The sequence below is a fragment of the Schistocerca serialis genome, chromosome 2 (assembly GCF_023864345.2).
Source record: "Schistocerca serialis cubense isolate TAMUIC-IGC-003099 chromosome 2, iqSchSeri2.2, whole genome shotgun sequence".
NCBI classification, from domain to species: domain Eukaryota; kingdom Metazoa; phylum Arthropoda; class Insecta; order Orthoptera; family Acrididae; genus Schistocerca; species Schistocerca serialis.
The window spans coordinates 953,415,247-953,437,229 of NC_064639.1; the positions used below are offsets into that span (position 1 = coordinate 953,415,247).

At 42.1% G+C, this 21,983-nt stretch overlaps 1 protein-coding gene across 3 annotated transcripts in view; it reads left to right on the forward strand.

Moving 5' to 3' along the window:
• LOC126458331 (uncharacterized) overlaps positions 1 to 21,983 on the forward strand; it is a 499,515-nt gene that overhangs the window by 225,944 nt on the left and 251,588 nt on the right. The window contains exon 1 of one of the 3 annotated variants that reach the window (XR_007585616.1): positions 20,460 to 20,554. The exons of the other annotated variants lie outside the window; for them this stretch is intronic. The gene's annotated coding sequence lies outside the window, so the exon portion shown is untranslated. Of the gene's footprint in view, positions 1 to 20,459; positions 20,555 to 21,983 lie in introns of those variants that run through there. 3 annotated transcript variants of the gene reach the window in all.

The following is a 21,983-nucleotide window of genomic DNA, read 5'->3' on the forward strand; positions in this document are numbered from 1 at the left end:
GGAGACTGGAGAGGATAAGCTGAATGGAAAGAGTGAGTAATGAAAGAGTATTGGAATGGGTTGGTGAGAGAAAATGTCTGCTGAAGGTTATAAGAGAAAGGAAAAACGAACTGGTTGGGACATTCATTGAGAAGGGGGTGCTTGCTACCAGGAACTTTGGAAGGACTGGTTTGTGGGAGAAGACTTGGAGGAAGAAGGAGATACAAGATGATAGACGACATAAAGGGAAGAGGAAATTTTGCGGACCTGAAGAGGATGACAGAATACCGAACAGCCTGGAGAACTACCATGTGAAAACCTGCATTTTGGCAGAACGCTAATGATGATGATGATATTTTTAATTTTCAGTGTCGGTCGTTTGAGATACAACAACTGTTACGCACTTGTCAAATTTAGTTCTTGGGGAGAGCTACGTTTTCAAACTCACTGAAAAGTTATATCAAAAACATCAATTTTTAGAATCTTATCCCCTCTTGGATAAATTTCTGCGGACGTCCGTGGAGGTCACAAGTAAATGCAGCGCCACATGTCTTATGCTCTTGGAACCACTAAGAAGCATCAAACACGGAATTCGACTCCTCATGGAGTGTGTATTGTCAACGCAATATAGATGTGCATAGCTTAAGTACTTTAAATTGAGGACCAGCTCCCGAAACGCGTGACAGTGAACCTATAAATAATAGCCATCAAGAGCTATTTTACATCTACAGCCGAATAAAAAAGGCGTCCTATAGAGCCTTCCGTGTATTACGCTTTTCTGGTACGCTTAATCCATGTGCATATTTTCTACTATTATCTACTCAGCTTCAACTGATTGTCACCTTGATCTTTTTCTTATCTCTTGGAACTGAAACACACTACCTCTCTACATCTGCCATACAATCGCCTAGCTATATGTCCATCTCATTTTCATTACTGCCATTATTCCCTCTTCCTGTACAGTCTGCTTTCTTATCCATTTTCTGTCTCTGTTAGTAATTCCCAACGTCTCTAAAACTCTCGCTGACAACCAATCGTTTTGAAAGTCCATTTCTTGTTACCAACAAAATTGGTGAAGCTGGTTATAAACTTCACTGGCTATAAACTTCCTTTGTCGGGCACGTTAGAAGCATCATACTGAATGATCTAATGGAAACCTATTAGTTAATTTGAAGAGATTGAGAGTATCAACTATTAAACAATAAAAAGTATGAGGTCCTCCACATGAGTACTAAGAAGTTCCGTTAAATTTCGTTTACACGATAAATCGCATAAATTTAAATATCGTCGAGTCGACTAAATACCTAGGGATTACAGTTACGAACAGATTAGAGAAGGGGGAACCAAAGACTGCGTTTTATTGGCAGGATACTTAGATCTACTAAAGAGACTCCCTACAGCACGCTTGTACGTCCTCTTCTGGCGCATTACCGTGTGGTATTTGTTTCTTAGCAGGTACGTACAACGGACGCAGGATATTGAAGTAATTCAAAGAAAAACTGCTCTTTTCCATTATAACGCAATGGGGGAGAAGGCCTCAGGTAATGACCGAGTTTAGGTGGCAGTTATTAAAATAGAAGCATTATTCGTTGCGGGGAAATCTTTTCACGAAATTTCGAAACCAACTTTTTCCTCGGAGTGCAAAAATATTTTGTTGTCTCCCACCTACAAAGGGAGAAATGACTATCGTGAAATAATAAGAAAAATCAGAGCTCACAGTGAAGTATCTCCGTGTTTCTTTTTTTCAACGTGTTGTTAGAGAGCACAGAAGTTCAGAAATAGTACTAAAGAGTGAATTGCTTAGTAATCATTTAGATGTAAATGCAGAATTAAATTCAGACTGGGTTCTGCATGTGATACTTCGTAACTGATAATAATCTTCATTAGTAATTGCTTTTCGGCAAGCAAATAATTGATACATTTTGCAGACTATACTAGTGTAATAATAAGTATCATTAGAGATTAAGCAACAGTTTTTCAAAGGATAATAATTAGTTCTCTGAAAATTGACTCTTAGTAAATTTTGAAAAAATACACTGTATTTGGTTCTGTACGACAGGTAGTCATACCAACAATTGACGTAGCATATGGACAAGAGTCAGTGAATAGGGCAGAATGCTCCAAATTTTTGGGTGTATACACTGACAAACAATTGAATTGGATGAAGCATATTACTGGGCTTCTCAAACAATTAAGTTCAGCTGCTTTTGCTCTTCCTATAACTGCTAGTCTTGCGAACAAACGAATCAGCCTCCAGTCATATTTTGCATATTTCAATTCAATAATGTCTTACGGAGTAATGTTATGAAGTAACGCATCACTTAGTACTGATTGCACAAAACCGAGCAATAAGAATAATAGATGGTGTTCAGCCAGAGTCGTCATGTAGGTACACCTCTTCAAGGAACTAGACATTTTAATTGCGTCGTCAAAATATATACATTCGCTAATCAAATTCCTCGTAAATAACACGACCTAATTTGAGAAAAGCGATGTGCATACCTAAAATACCAGAGGAAAAAAAAATCTCCTTTGTTACGCATTGATGAAGCTGGAAGTGGTTCAGAAAGGAGTTCAGTGTTCAGCAACAGAAATTTTTTATCATTTGTCCAACAACATAAAATATTTGACTCGTAGCGAACCAAATTTTAAATCTACCCTAAAATCATTCGTCCTGGTACTTCAGGGGATTTCTATTTAAGACTTGGGAGATTGTTTTGAAATGTGGTTGCACGAGTAGGACGAAAATAAATATGTTCTTTAATGGTAACTGACTCGTCACACGTCATTTCTATAAAAGAGTCGTTCAAATGATCTACGGAACATTTAACTAACTAATTAATTAACTGATAAATACGTATCTCCTAGATTGGGAGGTCTGCCATTGCTCTGAGTGTTTAACTTAAGTACATAATGATGCGTGCAGTGACGCCATAAACAGCTCTCAGTTCCTGGTGCGTATTTCTGCAGAAATGCCCGGGAAACCTGGCAACCACTCCGGTTGTTTTGCGAGACAGAGACGCTGAGTTATATAGTGTGTTAACATTGGGCAGGAATTTGGGGATAATGCGTGGTCTGTGGGTGGAGATGGACTCACATGCGGGCCTTTGTTTTGACAGATGGAGGTATGCAGTGGGTTACACGCCGCCAGGACATGCTGTCACGATACCGTGGCGCCGTCGGGACGCCACAATGTCACTACAATGAACAACAGGGCGTGGCTGATGGCTGCTGCCTGGCAAACACGGGCTAAGTGACCTCCAGAAAGGATCCAAACAAGCTAACAGCCACACGACATCAGTCCTAGTCCACCCCTCACCGCAGCTGTCAGAAGGCGCCACTGAGGCGCGACGCTTGTGTTGTCCAGTACAATACCTACATCCGCGTACATCCGAGGGTCATACAATGTATATTGAAGCCGAAGCGTAATACCAGGGAATTTAAGTGTTAGTTGGTAACCTTGCTAAGGCTGTTAATGATATATTGCATTAATGTTTACGTAGGTCTTACTTGCGATGGAGTGTCCTTTAAGAAAGTATATCTACATGATTACTCTGCAATTCACACTTAAGTGCCTGGCACAGGTTTCATAGAGCCACTTTCACACTGTTGCTCGACTGTTCAGCTGTCGAACAGCGAGTGGGAAAACTGAGCACGTAAATCTTCAGATTCAGGTCATTCCTACCTAATTAGGTGGGAGTCAACAGGAGAAAGTTGGTGGCTGAAATTTCCTGAACGGAACTCGCCGCAACGCAAAACGCCTCCCCTATTTCGCGGTAGGTAAGAATCCCATATCACGCAGTAAAATTCCAGAAGAGGAGAGACCACCGTAGTGTAGGCTGTCTCTTTAATAGATTTGTTGCGCCTTGTAAGTGTTCTACCAATAAAACGCAGTGTTTGGTTCACCTACCTCACACTTTATTTGTGATGGTTCCAATTTAAGTTGCTCGCCGTTGTATGATTTATCGTGTTACCGAAAATTACCGGGATTTTATTTTACTACTCACCTATTATATTGTCTGTGGTCAACTACCACTTTTCGCATCGTAGACATTTCTTGTCCGTCGTTTTGCTTTTCGTTTTTATTTTGTGATGACTTTACGAGAACGTAACCGACAGCATCATCTGCAAACAATCTGAGAGAGCCGCTCAGAATGTCTCCCAAAAAGTTTACATTGATCAAGAACAGGAGACGGTGCCACGGTGCCACACCGCAGGTTCTTAAATAAGGTACGAGCACTTGGAATAGGTTCACTGATAAGTCACTTGCTGGAAGACTTTTTAAGTTATAGAACCCAGTATGTTGTCCTCGACGGCCAATATTCATCAGAGACAACAGGTCGTCAGAAGTGCACCAGGGAAGTGTGTGGTAATATCGCTATTGTTCTCTACATACATAAATGATTTGGCAGGCAAAGATCCGCAATCTGCGGATCTTTGCCGATAATGCTGTGGTCTACGATAAAGTATCGGAGTTGAGTGACTGTAGGATTCAAGGTGACTTAGACAAAATTTCTAGTTTTTGTGATGAATGACAGCTGGTTTTAAATTTAGAAAAGTGTAAGTTAATGAGTAGAAAAAACAAACCCTTGATGTTCCGATACAGCGTTAATAGTGTCATGTTGACACATCACTTCGCCGGCCGATGTGGCCGAGCGGCTCTAGGCGCTTCAGTCTGGATCCGCGCAACCGCTACGGTCGCAGGTTCGAATCCTGCCTCGGGCATGGATGTGTGTGATGTCCTTAGGTTAGATAGGTTTAAGTAGTTCTAAGTTCTAGGGGACTGATGACCTCAGATGTTAAGTCCCATAGTGCTCAGAGCCATTTGAACCATTTGACACATCACTTCGTTTAAATGTCTGGGCGAACATTGCAAATCGATATGAAATGGAACAAGCATGTGCGGATTGTGGTAGGAAAGTCGAATAGTCGACTTCGGTTTATTGGAAGAATCCTAGCAAAGTGTGGTTCATATGTAAAGGAGACCGACCGTATATAGGACGCTAGTGCGACCTGTTCTTGAGTACTGCTCGATTCTTTGGGATCCTTACCAGATCGGATTGAAGGAAGAAATTGAAGCAATTCAGAGGAGGGCTGCTAGATTTGTTGCTGTGTAAGTAGGCTGTTTAGGTTTTCTTATTGGTAACGCCACGTAGCACTCTGTGTGAGAATCACTGGCTGTGCTGTGTGCAGTCTGTGGCTAGTTTGCATTGTTGTCTGCCATTGTAGTGTTGGGCAGCGGCAGCTGGATGTGAACAGCGCGTAGCGTTGCGCAGTTGGGGGTGAGCCGCCAGCAGTGGTGGATGTGGGGAGAGAGATGGCGGAGTTTTGTAATTTGTCATGAACTGCTAGATATATATTATGACTAGTAAGGTAAATACATTGTTTGTTCTCTATTTAAATCTTTCATTTGCTAACTATGCCTATCAGTAGTTAGTGCCTTCCGTAGTTTGAATCTTTTATTTAGCTGGCAGTAGTGGCGCTCGCTGTATTGCAGTAGTTCGAGTAATGAAGACTTTTGTGAGGTAAGTGATTTGTGAAAGGTATAGTTTAATGTTACTCAGGGCCATTCTTTTGCAGGGATCTTTGATAGTCAGATTGCGTTGCGCTAAAAATATTGTGTGTCAGGTTAAGCACAGTCCTGGATAATTTTTCTAAGGGGACGTTTCAGCTGGTAGGTTCGGAAAACACGTAAGTCTTACGGAGATGATACGGAAAGTCAAAATGGGAATTCCTGGAGGGAAGACAACATTCTTTTCGAGGATCACTATTGAAAAAATTTATGGAATCGGCATTTGAAGCTGACTGTTGAACGATTCTGTTGGCTGCAGCACACAGTGCGCGTAAGGACCATGAAGATAAGATCGAGAAATTAGGGCTCATACAGCGGCGTATAGACATTCGTGAAACAAGAAAGGAAATGACTAGTAGTAGCACGAGGTACTCTCCACGGCTCGCCATACGGTGGACTGCAGAGTACCGATGTAGATGTAGACCACACGGCAATCGGATTTTTAATATTTATATCTGTGATACATTACGTTCAGAATCCAAATATCAGTCTCACAGCACAGTTCAACGCTACTCTCAAAAATTCTGGAGTAATAAAATTTTAATTTTTTCAAGTGTCTTTAATACCCTGAAGTATAGCCAGTTTTTCGACAGGCAATTTGGCTTTGCGGTGGAATGATTTCCTGCCATGGAAAGGGCTTGGGTTTGATTCGTATGTGAGCAATAAACAAAGCTCAATGTTCTGTGATCATTTCCGCGTAGAATAAATTGATTAAAAATGAAATAAACCATTAGCACTCGAGAGTGGTAATCGTTGGATGTTTGCTTCAAGTCTTGTTTCAGCCTTTTTTTTTTTTGTTTATTTTTCGTCTAGATCGAATATTTCAGTTCGAATACCTACATCATATAAATATGAAACTCATCAAATATATGCTAATTAACACATATTTAATTGTCATTTTATTAATAATGAACGTCATCTTACTTCTAATTACACACAAAAATCTATTTTTCATCGCAAATGTAAATTCTTCAATACTTATCTTTTAAAAGACGGAATTCAAAAGCAGTGGAGAGATAAAGAAAAAATTACAAAATCGGTTTCGAGATCAGGGTAAAGAATTTTTTCGCTGAGTGAATAAGAAGCGACCAAAGTGGTTGTGAATTTTGTGGCTGTTTTTCATATTTTCCTTTCTTCGTGGAATGTGCGGAGAGTCTCCTCATACCTTATCAGCCAACCTAATTTTCAACACCAGCAGCATATCTTAAAATACTTCGATTCTATTCTGTTACGATTTTCCACTGCCCATGGTTCATTATTATACAATGCTTCGCTCCAAACGTACATTCTCAGAAGTTTCTTCCTCAAATTAAGGCGTATGTTTGACACCAGTAGTCTTCTCTTGGCCAGGAATGCTCTTTCTGCCTGTCCTAATCTGCTTTGTATGTCTTCCTTGGTTCTTCTGTCAAGTGTTACTTTGCTTTCAAGGAAGCAGAATTCTGTAACTTACTCTCAGTCCACATTCAGTACTCACTAGACCGTACCATCCACCAGATCCTGTAATTCTTCATATTCAGTGAGGATAGCAATGTTATCAGCGTATCGTATGATTGATATCCTTTCGCCTTGATTTTTAATCCCACACCTGAAGCTCTCTTTTATTTTTGTCATTGCTTCTCCCGTGTCTAGACTGAAGAGCAGGGGCGAAAAACTACATCCTTGTCTTACACCTTTTTCTCATTCGTGCACTTCATTCTTAGTCTTCCACTCTTCCCTCTTAGTTCTTGTACACACTCTATATTACCCGTCTTTCCCTATAGCTTCCCCTATTTTTCACAGTATTTCGAACACCTTGCACCATGTTACATTTCTAAGCCGATAAATCGAATGAACATGTCCTGATTTTTCTTCAGTCTTTCTTCCGTTATTAAGTGCAACGACAGTCAGAATTGCCTCTCTGATTCCTTTGTCTTCCCTAAACCCAAACTGATAGTCAGCTGGTAAGCTGACTGTACGATAGTTCTCACACTTACTTGCCCTTTCTCTCTTCGTAATTGTGTGAATATCAGATGGTAAGTAGCCAGTCATTTAGATTCTACACACCAACGTGAATAGTCCTTTGATTCACACTTTCCCCAATTATTTTAGAAAGTCCGATAGAATGTTCTCTATTCCTTCTGCCTTATTTGTCTGAAGTCGTCCGACGCTCTTTTAAATTCTGATTCTAATAATGGATCCCCAATGTCTTCCACATCGATTCCAATTTGTTATTCTATCACTTCATCAGACAAGTCTTCCCCTTCCCTGTCATAAAGGCCTTCAGTGTTCTCTTTACATCCATTCGCCTTCTCCTCTGCGTTTAGGAGCGGAATTTCCTTTGCACTCTTTTTTTTTTTAATTCCGATTTTGGCCGTCTAGGGACCGCGTTAAACAACTATTTTTCAATGTACATTTCTCCTATTGCGCTCCTCCTCTTTTCTCTTCTGCCAGTATGTCTTCATCCTCTCTCTGTGCTGCTCTCTTCGGTCTTCTGTCCACACTGTTCCTCCAGTTCTTCTCTTCTTCACTTCAAATCCTTCAAAATGTTGAATTTTGTCTCTCATTAAGTCTCTGTTGGTTATATCATCTTCTCCTACACCCATCTCCTCTAAGTCTGCTTTGACTTCTTTGAACCAGGTAATTTGGGTTCTGGGGTTCTTGTCAAAAAACATGAATATTTTCTTTGTCAGCCTTTCATCATTCATTCTTTTCAAATGGGCGTAAAAGCTTACTCTTCTCTTCCTCATAGTATCTCCCACTTTCTCAATTTTGTCATACACTTCTCTATTACTTCTAAGCTTCCAAGTCCCATTCTCAAACCTCAGCCCAAGTACTCTTCTAATGATTTTTCGCTCCTTTTATGCTATAGCTTCCATTTCCTTTTTAGTGTTCATTGCTAAACATTCAGATTCATACAGACACTATGGCTTAATCACAGTGTTGTAGTGCCTTATTTTTGCGTTAATTGATACTGACTTCTTGTTGTACACATTCTTTGTTGCTGGAATGCCATTTCCATTTTTCTTGTTCTTGTTTTATTTCCTTCTTTATCTGAAGCATTGGGCTGGATGATTTCCCCTAAATATTTGAAATTAGAAACCTTCTTTATCTGCCCATACTTTGTAATCATATTGTTCGGTGCCTCTTTTACATTGGTTAGGTACTCTGTCTTTTCAAAGGAGATTTTCAGTCCTGCTTTTTCTGCTGTTTCATTCAGAATATTGATCTGTTTGACTGCTTCTTCCAAACTTCCTGCCAGAATCGCTAAGTCATCAGCAAAAGCGAGGCAATCTACTTCTAATCCATCCTTTATTCTTCCTAATCTGATTTTTTGTATTCCTTCTTCAGTCGTTTTCTTCCTCCACTCTCTAATAACTTTTTCTACCACACAGTTGAATGGGGTAGGTGACAACCCATCTCCTTGTCTTAATCCTGTTCTGATTTTGAATGGTCTGGATACCTCACCACGGAACTTTACTTTTGCATAGGTATCTGTAAGTGTTTCTTTGACGATTGCGACTGTTTTCTTGTCTGCTCCAAACTCACTAAGGATGTTAACCAAGGTTGTTCTGTCAACGGAGTCGTACGCCTTCTTGAAGTCAACAAACGTGATAAAGATGTCTTTTCCTCTTAATCATCTATATTTAATAATTAACTTCAAGTTTAAAATTTGCTCCACACAAGATCTTCCCTTCCTAAAGCCTGCTTGGTATTCACCAATTTCTTGATCAAGTTGTTTCTCCAATCTGTTTTGTAGGGCCTTAGATAGAATTTTATACGTTACCGGAAGTAAAGATATCCCTCTGTAGTTATTTGCATCGGTTTTATCCCCTTTCTTGAAGATGGGATGGATTAATGCAGTTTTCCATTCTTCCGGTATACGTTCCGTTCTCCAAATCTTATTGATTATTCCCAGTAGTTTTTCTTGAGTTGTATTTGCACTCTTTATATTGCCACTCTTGGTTTTAATTCACCGAACGCTGTTTTGATTTTTCTGTATTGTTAGTCAGTTCTAGTATTGTAAATAAAGTAATTCGCAGTGGCAGAGATTGAACAATTCTTTCATTGATTACTTTTTCTTATCCGTGTGTTTCACCAGCAATGTCGTGCATATACGTCACTTCTGCTTTACGACTAAGTTGTCTTGCAATGATAGTTAGGCACTGTAATACAGGGTGTTTCAAAAAGGACTTTACAACTTAAAAAATTCATATAAATTTATTGAAAGAAGATATGGATATGGATTTATTGTAGGGAAACACATCCACCGCAAAGTAAAGATGTTGTATATGGCTTCCGTCGATTATTCAGCACACATCCCATCGGAAGTCAATTCCTTCTCAAACTCACTGTAGCACTGCAGGTGTAACTTGCATAGTGGCGGCGTAAATTCTTGCTCTAAGTTCAGGTAGAGAAGCCGACACAGGAGGTAGAAACACGATATCCTTGATGAATCCCCTTTAAAAAATGAGAGTAGTGACAGGTTCAAGTGGCTCTGAGCACTATGCGACTTAACTTCTCGGGTCATCAGCCGCCTAGAACTTAGAACTAATTAAACCGAACTAACCTAAGGACATCACACACATCCATGCCCGAGGCAGGATTCGAACCTGCGACCGCAGCGGTCGCTCGGCTCCAGGCTGTAGCGCCCAGAACCGCACGGCCACTCCGGCCGGCTAGTGTCAGGTCTGGGGAGCGTGGGGGCCATACAATTGGCGCATCATGGCGCATTGACCTGGAAAGTCTTACCGAGATCCCTGTTTATACAAAACATTTATGCTACTCATAAATTGTAGTCTATTAGGAGGATCTTTAGCGTACTTGGTACGGAAATTACGCAAACTAGTGTCGCCAACTTCGATTCTTCAAAACAAATCACGCAGCTAGCACGCTCGGGTCTAGTGAAGGGAGCGATCTTTAACGCAACTGCCGCTAGCGCTCCTTACGGTGCGATTCGGCACTACCGAACTACACGAGACAAAACTTGATGTATTTCCCAACAAATTGACTCTACAATCACCTCTGTATATACTATGAATTAATTTATATGAATTTTCAAAGTTTAAAGTCCTTTTTGAAACACACTGTGTTTCGGTTTCGCCGCTATGGATGTTCTATGTTTCTCTGTCGTCGACAGTGAGAAAAGTATGTTCGTTGCGGGGTTCGAATTCCACATAAGGCGATGCGAGACCCAGATGTCAGAGGCCAGGGAGGCAACAGCTCCCTATGTGCAGTAACGCCATAACTACTGACGCAGTGTGATGTCAGCTTTAGCTTCTTTTAATTCATTGGAGCAGTCAGCAGGAAATGCTGAAGAGAGCCATGTGCGCGTCAGCAGTGCGCTTGGCGAATCGTTTGCTGAGACCGCATATTACGAGTGGACCGACCGCTGCGATAGCGACTTCGGTGCAGCTATGACTAGCTTATTGTCTTGACAGGAGCAGCTGCGGCACGGAACACGGCTAGCTTACTGGACTTACTATATGACGCCACCCAACAACAATGAATTCAACCATACTTTCTATTCAAACGTCAACTATTTGCTTACATTTAAATATTTATACATCCAAGGTAGCACAGGTCACACAAATATTCAAGAAAGGCAGTAGGAGTAATCCCCTAAATTACAGGCCCAATCATTAACGTCGATACGCAGCAGGTTTCTGGAACATACATTGTGTTCGAACGTTATGAAGTACCTCGATGAGAACGGCCTATTGATTCACAGTCTACACGGATTTAGAAACATCGTTCTTGTGAAACACAATTAGCTCTTTACTCATACGAACTGCTGAGTGCTTTTGAAAAGGGATTTTAAATTGATTCCGCATTTCTAGCTTTACAAAAGGCTTTTGATACTGTAGCTCACGAGCGACATGCAATCAAATTTTGTGTTTATGGAATATCGTCTAACTTATGCGACTGAATCCGTGATTTCCTGCCGGAGAAGTTACAGTTCGTAGTAACTCACGGAAAGGCATCGAGTGAAACAGAAGTGATTTCTGGCGTTCATCAAGGTAGTGTTATACTCTCTCTGCTGTTCCTTATCTAAATAAACGATTTAGAAGACAATATGAGCAGCCGTCTTAGGTTGTTTGCAGATGGTGCCCAGTATAGTCATCAAAAGAGCAAAACGATTTAGAAAAGATATCTCTATGGTACGAAAATTGGCAATTGACCCTCAATAATGAAAAGTGTGAGGTCATCCATATAAGTATTAAAAGGAATCAAATTTCGGTTATACGATAAATCAATAAAATCTAAAGGCGGTGAATTGAACTAAATACCTAGGAATTATAATGAAGAACAACTTAAATTGGAAAGAACAAATTAGAAAATATTGCGGGGAAGGCGAACACTTAGGAAATTTAACAGATCTACTAGAGAGACTGCCTACACTACGCTTGGCCGTCCTCTTTTAGAATACTGCCGCACGGTCTGGGATCCTTACCATGTAGGGTTAACGGAGTACATCGAGAAAGTTCGAAGAAGATCAGGACGTTTTGTATTATCGAGAAATAGGGGAGAGAGTGTCACGGACTTGATACAGAATTTGCGGTGGACACCATTAAAACAAACGCGTTTCTCGTTGCGGCGCGATCGTCTCACAGAATTTCAATCACCAACTTTCCTCTCTCACTGCGAAAATATTTTGTTGGCGCCGACTTACATGGGGAGAAACGTTCATCATAATAAAATAATGGATATAAAAGCTCGCACGGCAAGATAATGTCGGCCGGAGTGACCGAGCGGTTCTAGGCGCTACAGTCTGGAACCGCGCGACCGCTTTGATCGCAGGTTCGAATCCAGCCTCGGGCATGGATGTGTGTGATGTCCTTAGGTTAGTTAGGTTTAAGTAGCTCAGAGCCATTTGAACCATTTGAACGGAAAGATATAAGTGTTCGTTTCTTTCCGCGCGCTATTCGAGAGTGGAATAATAGAGAATTATTGTGAAAGTGGTTCGATGAACCCTCTGCCAGGCACTTAAGTGTGATTTGCAGAAAATCCATGTAGATGTAGATGGAGATTTTATAAAAGTGTGTGTACGTATGTTCGACATCTCTTGAACCACTGGTTCGATTTCAACCAACCTTGGTACACGTGTCACTTACTGTATGGAAAGAAATACTGTGGGGAGGGGGGGGGGTATAACCACCTAACTGTCAAAGAGGGGTGGGAGGGGGGAGGGTAAGAAAGAAGCGTCAGCTACGACGCGCTAATAGCCGAACTTCATTCATCAGCACTTAAGTGACTTGCAACAAAATTTACACACAGTTTCAGATCTTTAATAGAGACTTCCTCGCTGATGAATGAAGTTCGGCTATTAGCGTGTCGTAGCTGACGCTTCTTTCTTACCCTCCCCCCTCCCACCCCTCTTTGACAATTAGGTGGTTATACCCCCCCCCCACCCCACCCCACAGCATTTCTTTCCAGACAGTAAGTGACACGTGTACCAAGGTTGGTTGAAATCGAACCAGTGGTTCAAGAGATGTCGAACATACGTACACACGCTTTTATAATATCTCCATCTACTCGTACATCTACATGGATTTTCTGCAAATCACACTTAAGTGCCTGGCAGAGGGTTCATCGAACCACTTTCACAATAATTCTCTATTATTCCACTCTCGAACAGCACGCGGAAAGAAACGAACACTTATATCTTTCCGTTCAAATGGTTCAAATGGCTCTGAGCTACTTAAACCTAACTAACCTAAGGACATCACACACATCCATGCCCAAGGCAGGATTCGAACCTGCGACCGCAGTGGTCGCGCGGTTCCTAACTGAAGCGCCTAGATACGTCTGGGCATTGAGTCAAACAGAGCTTGGATGGCATGTACAGGTACAGCTGCCCATGCACCTTCAACACGATACCACAGTTCATCAAGTGACTGGCGTATTGCGACGAACCAGTTGCTTGACCACCGTTGACAGACGTTTTCAATTGGTGAGAGATCTGGAGAATGTGTTGGCCAGGGCAGCAGTCGAACATTTCCTGTATCCAGCAAGGCCCATACAGGACATGCAACATGCGGTCGTGCATTATCCTGCTGAAATGTACGGTTTCGCAGCGCTCGAATGAAGGGTAGAGCCACGGATCGTAACACATCTGAAATGTAACGTCCACTGTTCAAAGTTCCGTCAATGCGAACAAGAGGTGACCGAGACGTGTAACCAATGGCACCCCATACCATCACGTCGGGTGATACGGCAGTATGGTGATGACGAATACACGCTTCCAATGTGCGTTCACCGCGATGTCACCAAACACGGATGCGACCATCATGATGCTGTAAACAGAACCTTGATTCATCCGAAAAAATGACGTTTTGCCATTCGTGCACCCAGTTTCGTCGTTGAGTGCACCATCGCAGGCGCCCCTGTCTGTGATGCAGCGTCGAGGGTAACCGGAGCCATGGTCTCCGAGCAGGTAGTCCATGCTGTTGCAAACGTCGTCGAACTGTTCGTGCAGATGGTTGTTGTCTTGCAAACGTCCCCATCTGTTGACTCAGGGATCGAGACGTGGCTGCACGATCCGTTACAGCCATGCGGATAAGATCCCTGTCATCGGTGCTGTTCTAGAGGATTGGCCTTTGTGTCGGTATTGTGTTTCACACTTCCCCTTCTCCCTTCTGTCATCAGCAACGCAAACACGGTACTAAAGCCTCCACTCATTCGGCAAGACACCTGGACTAAACAGATGCTCTTGAGATACCACTCTTACAGTTTGCGAAGAAAAGGTGCCATTGTTCGTGAAATCTGTTCACTTAGACAGCTGAATCTACTCATCGCGGTCTTTCAGCCACCTAGGCTGTAGGAATTTTCGTCTCTGGGGTTTCATACATCAAGGAATTCGGGGGTTTCATACGTCAAGGATTTCGTGTAACTCTATAGGGGGAAAGAATCCACTGCAAAAACATAACGTTACAAATTTGGATATAGAAACACATGTGCGCCAAGCGTTTCTCATTCAATAACTCACTCCATCTGGAAAGATTGCCGCCCATGGTTTCCTTATCTAAAAACCTTAAGTTATTCGGTATCTACGTGTATAAATCTGACTAAATATCTGGAGCACCTTGTGTAGTATTACACACCGGTAAGTACGTTGTCTGGCTTAGTCTACCGGCATCACTATCACACCTGAACAATTTGGTATTACCTCGGACAAAATATCAGTATACTGGATTTTCAGAGTTGGAATTGGCACGTTCCCAAATAACCAGTAAACCCCTGATTCTTTAAAGAGTCGGACCAAAATGTATAAATAAGCTTCAGACGTCTGATTGCTTTACAAGTGAGTTAATGCGTTAAATATTTGAATTTAAGCGTGTAAGCGAGAAAAAGTTTAGGAAAGGTTTGAAATTATGATTAAAAGTTTGTTGGGGATCGATATAGTCTGGTAATTTTAAGCAAAAGCAAGGTTTTCGCTAATTTCGGTGTTTATGACGTCATAAACATCATGAACTATGTATCGTACAATGATATAATTTTGCGGGTACATCCAGTGATATATGTACTGTCTATAAAGTGTGTAATGCAGGAGTAGGTTTAATAATGAATAAAAAAATAGGAGTGCGGGTAAGCTACTACAAACAGCATAGTGAACGCATTATTGTGGCCAAGATAGATACGAAGCCCACACCTACTACAGTAGTACAAGTTTATATGCCAACTAGCTCTGCAGATGACGAAGAAATTGAAGAAATGTATGATGGGATAAAAGAAATTATTCAGGTAGTGAAGGGAGACGAAAATTTAATAGTCGTGGGTGACTGGAATTCGACAGTAGGGAAAGGGAGAGAAGGAAACATACTAGGTGAATATGGATTGGGGCTAAGAAATGAAAGAGGAAGCCGTCTGTTAGAATTTTGCACAGAGCATAACTTAATCATAGCTAACACTTGGTTCAAGAATCATAAAAGAAGGTTGTATACATGGAAGAATCCTGGAGATACTAGAAGGTATCAGATAGATTATATAATGGTAAGACAGAGATTTAGGAACCATGTTTTAAATTGTAGGACATCTCCAGGGGCAGATGTGGACTCTGACCACAATCTATTGGTTATGAACTGTAGATTAAAACTGAAGAAATTGCAAAAAGGTGGGAATTTAAGGAGATGGGACCTGCATAAACTGAAAGAACCAGAGGTTGCACAGAGTTTCAGGGAGAGCATAAGGGAACAATTGACAGGAATGGGGGAAAGAAATACAGTAGAAGACGAATGGGTAGCTCTGAGGGATGAAGTAGTGAAGGCAGCAAAGGATCAAGTAGGTAAAAAGACGAGGGCTAGTAGAAATCCTTGGATAACAGAAGATATATTGAATTTAATTGATGAAAGGAGAAAATATAAAAATGCAGTAAATGAAGCAGGCAAAAAGGAATACAAACATCTCAAAAATGAGATCGACAAGAAGTGCAAAATGGCTAAGCAGGCATAGCTAGAGGACAAATGTAAGGATAGAGGCTTATCTCACTAGGGGTAAGATAGATACAGCCTACAGGAAAATTAAAGAGACCTTTGGAGAAAAGAGAGCCACTTGTATGAATATCAAGAGCTCAGATGGAAACCCAGTTCTAAGCAAAGAGGGGAAAGCAGAAAGGTGAAAGGAGTATATAGAGGATCTATACAAGGGCGATGTACTTGAGGACAATATTATGGAAATGGAAGAGGATGTAGATGAAGATGAAATGGGAGATACGATACTGCGTGAAGAGTTTGACAAAGCACTGAAAGACCTGAGTCGAAACAAGGCCCCGGGAGTAGACAACATTCCATTAGAACTACTGACGGCCTTAGGAGAGACAGTCCTGACAAAACTCTACCATCTGGTGAGCAAGATGTACGACACAGGCGAAATACCCTCATACTTCAAGAAGAATATAATAATTCCAATCCCAAAGAAAGCAGGTGTTGACAGATGTGAAAATTACCGAACTATCAGTTTAATAAGTCACAGCTGCAAAATACTAAAGCGAATTATTTACAGACGAATGGAAAAACTGGTAGAGGCCGACCTCGGGGAAGATCAGTTTGGATTCCGTAGAAATGATGGAACACGTGAGACAATACTGACCTTACGACTTATCTTAGAAGGAAGATTAAGTAAAGGCATTTGTAGACTTACAGAAAGTTTTGACAATGTTGACTGGAATACTCTCTTTCAAATTCTAAAGGTGGCAGGGATAAAATGCAAGGAGCGAAAGGCTATTTACAATTTGTACAGAAACCATATCGCAGTTATAAGAGTCGAGGGGCATGAAAGGGAAGAAGTGGTTCAAATGGCTCTGACCACTACGGCACTTAACATCTATGGTCATCAGTCCCCTAGAACTTAGAACTACTTAAACCTAACTAACCAAAGGACATCACACAACACCCAGTCATCACGAGGCAGAGAAAATCCCTGATCCCGCCGGGAATCGAACCCGGGACCCCGGGTGTGGGAAGCGAGAACGCTACCGCACGGCCACGAGCTGCGGACGGGAAGCAGTGGTTGGGAAGGGAGTGAGACAGGGTTGTAGCCTATCCCCGATGTTATTCAATCTGTATATTGAGCAAGCAGTAAAGGAAACAAAAGAAAAGTTTGGAGTAGGTATTAAAATCCAGGGAGAATAAATAAAAACTTTGAGGTTCGCAGATGACATTGTAATTCAGTCAGAGACAGCAAAGGACTTGGAAGAGCAGTTGAACGGAATGGACAGTCTCTTGAAAGAAGGATATAAGATGAACATCAACAAAAACAAAACGAGGATGATGGAATGTAGTCGAATTAAGTCGGGTGACGCTGAGGGAATTAGATTAGGAAATGAGACAAAGTAGTAAAGGAGTTTTGCTATTTGGGGAGCAAAATAACTGACGATGGTCGAAGTAGAGAGGATATAAAATGTAGACTGGCAATGGCAGGGAAAGCGTTTCTGAAGAAGAGAAATTTGTTATCATCGAGTATAGATTTAAGTGTCAGGAAGTCATTTCTGAAAGTATTTGTATGGAGTGTAGCCATGTATGGAAGTGAAACATGGACAATAAATAGTTTGGACAAGAAGAGAGTAGAAACTTTCGAAATGTGGTGCTACAGAAGAATGTTGAAGATTAGGTGGGTAGATCACGTAACTAATGAGGAAGTACTGAATAGGATTGGGGAGAAGAGAAGTTTGTGGCACAACTTGACTAGAAGAAGGGATCGGTTGGTAGGACATGTCCTGCGGCATCAAAGGATCACAAATTTAGCACTGGCGGGCAGCATGGAGGGTAAAAATCGTAGAGGGAGACCAAGAGATGAACACACTAAACAGATTCAGACGGATGTAGGCTGCAGTAGGTACTGGGAGATGAAGGAGCTTGCACAGGATAGATTATCATGGAGAGCTGCATCAAATCAGTCTCAGGACTGAAGACCACAACAACAACAACATAAAGTGTGTTGTGAATAAAGTTAGTAGTAAAGGAGTAATAAATTAAAACGTTACGCCTCACACTGAAATTTTACTGCATGCTCTTTTAAGCAGAAGCTGGTATTTCACGTTTATAAATGTCTAGAACGTCATATCTCCTGAGCTATGTGTCGTACAATGATATAATTTTGGAGGTACGTTCAGTGGTATATGTGGATGTTGCGAATAGAGTTGGTAGTAAAGAAGCAATAAAGTAAAATGTCATGTCTGATGATTACATTTTACTGCATAAACAGCGGAAAGTGCAGTAAGTGATAAACTTTCAACATTTTTTGGGCGGGGTGTCAGCGAGAAGTAGTTTCTCTCAAGTACTGGATGAATGAAGTCCGGGTACTCGCATGTCGTCAGCTGCTCTGTCTCAAGACAGACACACGGTTTCTATTTCTAATGTGTTTTGTTGTGTCAAGCTCTTAACTTAAGATCATAACATTACGCCTGTTAGTGACCAGATTATGAAGGCATTTGAAATTCCGTCAATAATTAGGCAAAAAATTTGAAATTCACATGTTTGTTCCACCTGGAGACCTGAACTGGTGCCACGTGCGGGCATAGGCACACGAGGAGTATTTAATTGAAAATTTGAAATTCAGTGTGCACTGTAGCAACTTTGGAAAGAAATTCAGCCTTGCGCAAGACACAGTCTGTTCACTTTTGCTTGACCCAAACACGTCTCAGCACTTTATGTGCTGTCTTCAGTGAGTTTTGTTTATTACTGCGTCTTATATGACGTTATCACTCATTTTGTGCTGATAGGTTAACATGTGACATCTGTTCTCCACGTATTTCATAGATGATGCAGTCTCGAAACTTCCTGGAAGATTAAAATTGTGTGTCAGACCTGGACTCGAAGCCGGAACCTTTGCGTTTCGCGGGCACGTGCTCAGGAACTGAGCTACCCAAGCCCGACTCGGTCACGACTCAATCACGACTCTTCCTCACAGCTTTACTTCCGCCAGTTCCTCATCTCCTACCCAGTGCTCAATTTCTAAACTTGTTGGTGCCGGAGCGTTCCCCCCTTCTACCACTACACTACCCCCTTCCCGCCCCCCCCCCCCCCACCCACCCACCGGTTTGTGCTGGCACAACGGCAAATTATAGTTACGTTGTGATTTAATACACGTGTACTATTTCAAATCTCCGATGCTGAAATGTGGCGGGGAGGGGGGGGGGGGGGGGGGAGGGTCTCTGGGAGGTGCCGGAACGCGTTCCGACCGAAATTAAGCCCTGCTCCTACCTTCCAAACTTCACAGAAGTTCTCCTGCGAAACTTCCAGTACTAGCACTCGTGGAAGAAAGAATACTGCGGAGATATGGCTTAATCACAACTTGCGGGATGTTTCCAGAATGAATTTTTCACTCTCCAGCGGACTGTGTGCTGATATGTAACTTCCTGGAAGATTAAAACTGTGTGCCGGATCGTGTCTACGACGAACTCGGTACCTCTGCCTTTTGTGGGCAAGTGCTCAACCAACCAAGAACTCAAGAGCCGTTCTCACAGTGTCAGTTACTACAGTACATCATCTCCTGCGTTCCAAAGTTGCCTGTCTATGACAAATGTTCCGCGTTTTGCCAGGAAAGCTTTATTAAGTGGCGGCGGAGATCTTTTCGCTTGTGATAAAATAATTAAAAGATGTGTGTGTGAGAGAGAGAGAGTTTGTGTGTGTGTACGCGCGCGCACGCGCATCTGTTAAAAAAGCGATAGAGAAGAAAACAGTCCTTTTTAAAATTTTCAAAACAGCGAGAGGTATGTGAAAATTTCAGCATCATATTATTGGTAGCGTCAAATGAGGCAGAATAATTAATAGCAACCCGCTAAAGCTAGCATAGAATGTGGTAAAACATTCTTGGATAACGCGAAAATAAACGAACGGCGTTCTGCATATGGTGGGATTTTCTCTATAAATTTTCTTTGCAAGCACGGAAATTAAGAAGAGTCGCAACATTCAAGTTTTCGACTTTTAATTTGATACTACCTTCAAGGCTCGAGGGTAATTTTTGTGCGAACTTCCTTGCCAATACCGACGCGAGTGCTGAGTTACCAAAATGTGCGGCAGTTCCGATGGCAGATAATGCAGTACACTGGATAATCGCGGAGATCTCATTGACGCGTACTGAGCGATGCAAGGCTCCCCCAGGGAAGCCAACTCGTTGACGTGGCAACGCCGACCGACGTGGTTCGACCGATTAATATCTCTGCTGATAGCAAGAACAGCGAGTGAGAGTACAGTTCTACCTGCGCGCGCGTGTTTGCGCGTGCTACTGTGATGGGGTGAGGGAGGGGGGGGCGGCGGGTAGGGGCGGTGGAGGGGGAAGCTGCACCGGCTCTTGTTTCTGGCCAGAGCACTATGCACTGGAACCCCCTCCATCCGGCACCCGATCTCTGCGTGTCCGTGTCCCGCTGACGCAGCCTACAAGCACAGTGGCTCCTCTCGTAACCCCTTCAAAACAATGCTGGCTGCGTTCGCGAGTTCACGTGGTGCTGCGTCGTCCGGGCGTCTCGACTGTGACTGTGCGACTTCCTGTGCTGCGGAGAGACGTCCTAACTCGTCCTGGTTCCTTCATGTATGTTTTTTTATATTTCTTTTTTTTCTATTATACTCGTTTGGAAAAGCGCGTGACGTTATCATACTGTGTCGATTGTTTCCACAGTACCGGGTTAAACGACCTGAATTCGAGGTGATTTAGCTATCGACAGTCGATATGGGAAGTTAGCGTCAGTGCTGTGGTACAGTGGACGAGTGATACAGGCCACACTGTGCGTCGATAAAACGCATGGTTGCGAATTTTGCATGACCTCAGCTATTGATTATTCTGCTTGCACGCGGAAACGTTATTACGAGTAACTTGGGAAAAATCGCAACAGACATTAAACTCGACTATGATATTTATTGTTGGTCAATATTCGCAGACACAGATTATTGCAGCATCGTTTCCCAAAGAGCTCTAGTCCGCGTGTCACTATCTCCAACTTCACTGTTCATCGCTAACTTTCACTCGCCATCTTCGAAAGCAATATGAATATTGCAGTGTACGCCAATCTGTCTCCTGGCACGGTAGCTGCAGATCCACACAATTCCTGTCTCCGATTAACGAGCAACGTTTCATTCACATAACGGCCAACATGGATAGTGTTTTCTTTTCCTTACCACCATCTTCTTCTTTTTCTTCTTCTTCTAAAAGGTAAATCTGGTCGCTGAACCAGTTTCCCATACTTTGTACGGCCCTATTCATTTCTACATAATTTTGGCTCTTTGTTATTTCCAGCAATCTTCGACTATTTCTTTGACATCCCGTTGCTTTCCTTACCCAGATATTTTTCTTCCAATGCGTCCGCTAAAATCTCATTGTGTCTCAGCAAGTTTCCGAGTAACTTTCTTTTCCGTTTTTTGGATAACTGCTGTTAGCTTTCCTTGCTCAATGATACATTTCAGAGCAATTTTATTGATTCTTGTAACCTTTTTTATGAACATGAAACAAGTATAACAATAAAGAAAAAAGTTTTTCCATACTACTTCTCCCCTTAAAACTTTCTGAACGGATGGATACGAAATTGTACTTTCCAGGCGAATGAAAAATATTGCCCATTTTTAGGTGGAGAATGATACGTCGCGTATTCGACAAATAGCTTGGGTCGAAACTTAGGCGTTATGTAGGTAGCGGAGTGGATTCAAAACTGAACGATTTTCGGAAAACTAGGAAGCGTAAGGGGCTTTCCAGTGCTAACGAGCACTTTATACATTGAAGAACATGTTGGACTCAGTCAAGTTTGTGTAGAAAGCTGACAGAGGCCTTTGTCATACGAAACATCCCTGTATTCGCCCTAAGTGATTCTCGGAAACCAAAACCCTTAATTCTGCCACCATGTGACACTCCACTGCGTTTAGGCAGCTCCACATCGCTCGGCAGCTATAGCAGTCAGTGTCGACTAAGAACTTAAACAGTCCAAGATTGGAACATTGCAAACCATATTTTTCACCTTCGTCTTCTCTGG